This window comes from Suncus etruscus, chromosome 11 (genome assembly GCF_024139225.1).
Source record: "Suncus etruscus isolate mSunEtr1 chromosome 11, mSunEtr1.pri.cur, whole genome shotgun sequence".
Lineage (NCBI taxonomy): Eukaryota > Metazoa > Chordata > Mammalia > Eulipotyphla > Soricidae > Suncus > Suncus etruscus.
Window position 1 is genome coordinate 9,654,610 of NC_064858.1, and position 6,000 is coordinate 9,660,609.

Here is a 6,000-nt window from a genome sequence, read left to right on the forward strand (position 1 = left end):
TCCTGGCAGGGGTTCAGGGACCATATGGGATGCTGGCTACCCAAGGCAAATGTCCTCCCCGCTGTGCTCTCACTCAGGTCCCAGATGTAAGTCATTGTAAAACTTGTTTGTCCTACCTTCATTAGCATACTAAAGGTGGCTTTAATTTCAATAGCTAGGTCTTCCCTCAGGCTCTCTAGGTTACTAAAAGGTAGAAGGAATCCAAGCCTGTCTAAAGATCTCTCCAGGGAGAAAGGCAAGAAAAACTTACTCTCCTTTACATTTTCTTCATAATTAAGAGTGTATACACAACTCATTGCTTCTCAGAAAAGAAAAAAAAAAAAAATAGGAGAGGAGATTGGTACTGTTACCTCAGTATCTGAAGTCAGCTAGTAAAGAAACAATAAGACAATGTCTGTTTTCTCCCCAATAATAAAAGGTTACAAATTAACATCAAAAAGCAGCAGAAGGTCAGTCAGTCAATCAACTGGTTTGAGTCAAAACTAAATGCTACAGGAGAGCCACAGGGAGCCAGAATTCAGAGCCCCCATCTGGAGGAAACTGGAGGAAATATGACATTAAGTAAGCACAGGAACAGTCTTCTCAAATTCAGCCGCAGGACTGAGCCTACCGGCTCGCCCATCTCATCCACCTTCCAACCCCACCCCCATGCTTGCAGTGGAGAGGGAAGGATGTCTCCAAATGATCATCCTTCAACCTGCTACTGGAAAACATCTGGACTGTCATCTCCATTTTAGGGTTTCCCTCTACGTCACCTTGGGTATTGATGACAACTGGTCAGCTGGAAGCTAAACCTATAGGGACAACTCATCCCCAGAGCTCAAGAGAGCACCAGCGGCATCTGGGGGAAAGAGCAAGGACTTAGTGAGTGCGTTAAGAATGTCTCACACGCTGGAGAGATAGCGTGGAGGTAAGACGTTTGCCTTGCATGCAGACGGACAGTGGTTCGAATCCCAGCATCCCATGTGGTCCCCCGAGCCTGCCAGGAGTGATTTCTGAGCGTAGAGCCAGGAGTAAACCCTGAGCGCTGCCGGGTGTGAACCAAAAACTAAAAAAGAAAGAATGTCTCACATGCCAACATCTTCCTCCACAACCTGCCAGAGCATTGACCATTCTCGTGGTGCAGGACAACTTTAACCAAGACCGTGATCTGCTCATCTGGGAAAGCCACGGCCTTTCCCTGAAACCCAGAACCAGGCCAGGTTCACACTCCCTAATCAGCTGACGCCTCTCCTTTCCCCACACTGTGCCTTCCCATGAACCTCAGCACCCCACTGAATTCATCTTGTTGCTGATCCCAATTTTTTTTCTCATCTCCAAAGCATTAATTTCCAATTCCTACATCCTGAGTATATGTATTAACCATGTCCTTATGTTCTTTGATTCAGAAAAGAAAAAAAAAAATCACCCAAAAAAATATTCTCACTACTAGCACATCTTGTGGGGACTTGCTAGAGATGAGGCTTTGGGAAAGGGGTAATTGGGGAAACTCCTAAAGTCCTGGAGATTCCACAATTAATTCACTAAGCCCGTCATGCCAAACTCTGATTCCAGACTCCCTACACTTTCAGCCCCTCCTCTGAGGGCCTCACAAACTAGGCAATTAGCAAACAGACAACCCCAAACCCCTACAAAAGCCAAAAGGTCCCCATAGCAGGATTCTCCTAGGCTGGGGACCCCCAGGGAAAGTGTCATAGAGTTTCCATCCCTGTCCCCCGTATCTACTATAACAAAAGGGGTACCCAGGAGCCCTCCCCCCAGGAGGGGTTTGTATCCTGGGGTGTCTGAGAGCTGGGATGAGTGTCTCGAACCCAAGTCAATGTAGCGAGGTGGGGGGTGGGAGTGTTAACTCGCTGGGGAGCAATTTGGGGCACAAACCCCTGTCACCCTCCTGGATACTGAACACAAGCTCCCTCCCGGGCATGCCCAATGGCCTCCTTGGGTACATGTGATCATGTTTAATTCCTTCCCCAAAAAAGCTGCACAATTCACATGGGGCCATGTCAGAAACTGGTAGGGCAAGGAAGACGACTCATGTAGAATGTACTGGGCTGTGTCCACTACCACAGTCAGCAGGGGGCTTCCCAGCCAAGACTGGTGACTGCAGACACCCTCGGAAGATGGTGGGGGTCTCTGGAAGAAGAAATCCAGGCTGTCAGGACAGCAGGTATGGCTATGGAAAAAGGAAGGCAGTGGTAATCACAGCTGGTGGCCCACTCGTAATCCCAGAACCCAGAGCTCATTGCCTCACCCAGATACTGCCCCAAGTCCAGGCTCTAGGTACCCCAGCCCGAGGATCCAGCTGTGGTCATGGCTCATGTGTCCACACCCTAAGTCTGTGCAGATAAGGGAAAGGCTTGCAGGATTCCAGGCCATCCCGTAAAGCTACTCCTATCACCTACAAATGTTCAAGATCCAGGATGGCAAGAAAAATATAATATCCCAGCCAAGTGAGTGGCCTTTGCAATTAGGGGCAGAGTTTGGTGTGGGCTGTGGCTTTGTTTCGTGGCTCCTACTCAGGCCTGAGGATTTTGAGGGGATGTATGGATAAGTAAGAAAGGCTGGACCTGGGTGCCCAAGACAAGAAGCATGGAAGAGGGGAAATTCTTATGAGGAGAGCATCTGCCAGCATCCCGCAGGATGAGGCCCAGCTAATCCTGATTTCTAACTTTTGATTCACAACGTCTTTTTTTTTAAACATAATTTTATTTCTTCTTTCTTCATAAACTCTTCTGAGAAACAACAGATACATAATCAAATACCACCTTCAAAAACACATTTCAAATGAAGATCCTATTGCCCTCCAGTGTTCAAGGCCTGATAAAGCTGACCGGGAGTCTAAATGAGCTGAGACTTACCAGGAGCGATGGTCTCCAGTGTGTCCACACTGACTTTTCGAGTACTGGCGCAGTGGTGAAGAGTTGAGCCCAAAAACACCAAGTAGAAAACCACATCATCTTCCACCTTTTCCTCTTCTTCAAGCAACACCGTCACAACATAGTCGCCCTGGGAAAGGAAGTGTAAGAGGCGAGGGTAAGCCAGGTCTTCCAGGCATCCAGCCCGCAGGAGATAAAGCTTGCCTCTCAACTGGCCCAGTTCTGTCTGATTCTCCAGCTGCCAGAGTCTAGAATGTGGGGCTGGGAGGTGATAGGTTCAGCCCGTCAAGCACTTGACATCACTGAGCCATCTCCTGGTCCATCTTGGGAGCTTGGGATCATTGCTTTCTAGCCAGAGCTCAGCTGTGGCTGTAAAGAGGCTAAAATGTAGTGGTCTGAACCAACATAAACAATGGGTCATGGGCCAGAGAGCACAGCGGTAGAGCATTTGCCTTGCACACTGCCAATCCAGGACAGATGGTGGTTCAAATTCCAGCATCCCATATGGTCCCCCATGCCTGCCAGGAGCAATTTCTGAGTGCAGAGCTAGGAGTAACCCCTGAGCACTGCCAGAAAAAATGGGTCAGAGTGTGAATGCCAGTAAATACATAGCCTCAAGAACACAGAATAGCCTGTAAGCAAGGTCTGTGACCCCTCTCACCAACATTTTAAGTGGAGCTGACCAAACAAGAACTGGTGTCTTTATTTGATGAGCAGTTTTTCAAAAAGGGAGAGAGCTGGAGGACCAGAAAACTCCAAGACTCAGGGAAGAAAGAGCCAGAGAGATCTCAAAAGGCTAGAAGCCTCTACAGGCAGGTAGAGGTTCAAACCCAGTATTAACTGGTTCCCAGTCATGAAACCAGGAGTAGTCCTTGAGTACCACTAAATGTTCCTGAAATAAGAGAGAAGAAATGGAGGAGGAAAGTAAAGCAGTTACGTTTGAATCCCCAAGACCTCAAGTTGTTCATCCTCAAAACACTGCCACGTCACCTGTCTTCCAGCCAGTCAGGGAATGCAAGAGCTGGCCTAGAAATGGCAGAACAGAGAAGGATCTGGACACAGCAGAGCAGAGAAAGGCCTTCAAATGCAATCTCGTCCACAGAGACTCCAGAAGTCCTACTTCAAAGTGACACCCACTCTCCAAACTACTAGTCTGGGGATTCACAAGACATTTGACTTCTTGATCTATGGTAACTGTATTCTTCAGGGAGGGTGAGAGGGTGGTGTATCTGATGACTCACCATTCCCCCACCATCTGCGATCTGTTTTTCCTCATCCACTCCACCCCCACAAAACTCTTGAAATCAGATAGAAGCCCTGGGCCAGTAAGCTTCACTTTAGGACTGTTTAAAAGTTGACATATCTGAGATGTGCTGGCCTCTCTCTCTTTTTGGGGAGGATAGCATTCTCTTAAGTCTCTCTCTCTCTCTCTCTCTCTCTCTCTCTCTCTCTCTCTCTCTCTCTCTCTCTGGGGAAGACAGCATTCTCTTAAGTCTGTCTCTCTGTCTCTCTGTCTCTCTCTCTCTCTCTCTCTCTCTCTCTCTCTCTCTCTCTCACACACACACACACACACACACTCAGAATTTCTAAATAAAAATCTGTTTTCGGGGCGGGGCGAAAAAAATCTGTTTTCACATACACAAACCCCTCAGAATTTCTTTTATGATGGGGGTGGTGGTGTTGGGCCACACCTGGCTGCACTCAGGAGTTGCTCCTGACTCTGTGCTCAGAAATCGCTACTGGCAGGATGGGAGAGCATATGGGATGCCGGGGATTGAACCCAGTTCGGTCCCAGGTAGGCCACGTATAATGGCCCCATCACCTCAGAATTTCTAAATAAAAATCTGTTTTACCTTAAAGAAGAAAAAGCTGACATCCCTTATATGCAAATATTCTTCTAGCCACTTTTTGCTTGTTTAATGTGGAAGCCATTCCCAGCTGGGTTCAGGACAGAGTCCGAGGGATCCCAGCAGAATCCCCTGCATACACAGCACATACACTGGCCTGCTAAGTCTTCTCTCTGCCCCTTCTAGCAGTTCGTACACAGTGATTTTTTAATTAGGTTCATGATTAAAATAGATATAATTTTGATAAACAGTTCTAGATTTTCTTCTAATTATAAGCCATATATATACATATATATATGTTATAAGCATGCATGAAAGTAAGGTTCAGTATTGTGTACACTTTAATAGTACATTATTGGAAATAGTAAAAAAAAAAATTTTTTAACCACTTTAGAGAAAGCCAAACCATTTTCCTATTAAATGGGTAAGAATTCTCATCCCTCCCATTTCTGGTTCTGTTCTAACCAGAGAACATGAACCGCTATGGCTGCTCTATAGGAAGGCACAACAGAGCAAAGCAATAGGCTTTGGTTACAACAGCCCAACACAAGAAGCTAATCCATGAACAGGCTGGCCTGGGTGCCTGGCCCACACGTGGCTGGCATGCAAACCTGCCTACGGCAGCATGTACTGGACCAAAACACACAAAAGAGGCTGTCCCCAACGAACTGCTGACCTGGGATGTTCCAGAGCATCCCCACCCAGGGACATGCAATGTCCCAGTCAGCAAAACAGACTCCTGGTTGGGCACTGTTCAGGTTTCTGCCCAAGGCTGCATCAAAGGCCTAGTCTTGGAGGTATTTTCTAGAAAGCTGAAGCTCATCATATGTCTCCTACTCATTAGCCTGGCCAACTACAGACTAAAAATGCCTACAGCATAGCAGGGAGGAGGCCCTTTCCTGGGGCACTGAGCTAATACCACCTGAGAGCAGGACACTCAAGTCCCACCCACTTGACCCAGGTAAAACTGTGGCCTTTGGAAGTAAACTCAAAACACTTTTCCAGGGTCGGAGAGATAGCATGGAGGTAGGGAGTTTGCCTTGCATGCAGAAAGACAGTGGATCGAATCCCAGCATCCTATATGGTCCCCTGGGCCTGCCAGGAGCAATTTCTTTTTTTTTTTTTTTTTTTTTTTTTTGGTTTTTGGGCCACACCCTGTGATGCTCAGGGGTTACTCCTGGCTATGCACTCAGAAGTTGCTCCTGGCTTCTTGGGGGACCATATGGGACGCCGGGGGATCGAACTGCGGTCCGTCCTAGGCTAGCGCAGGCAAGGCA

The 6,000-nt window shown here is 47.5% G+C and overlaps 1 protein-coding gene across 1 annotated transcript in view; it reads right to left on the reverse strand.

Moving 5' to 3' along the window:
• Positions 1 to 2,986, reverse strand: part of AKAP13 (A-kinase anchoring protein 13) — a 102,539-nt gene extending 99,553 nt beyond the window's left edge. The window contains exon 1 of the mRNA XM_049783243.1: positions 2,859 to 2,986. The gene's annotated coding sequence lies outside the window, so the exon portion shown is untranslated. The remainder of the gene's footprint in view (positions 1 to 2,858) is intronic.
• Between the last annotated feature and the right edge of the window lie 3,014 nt (positions 2,987 to 6,000).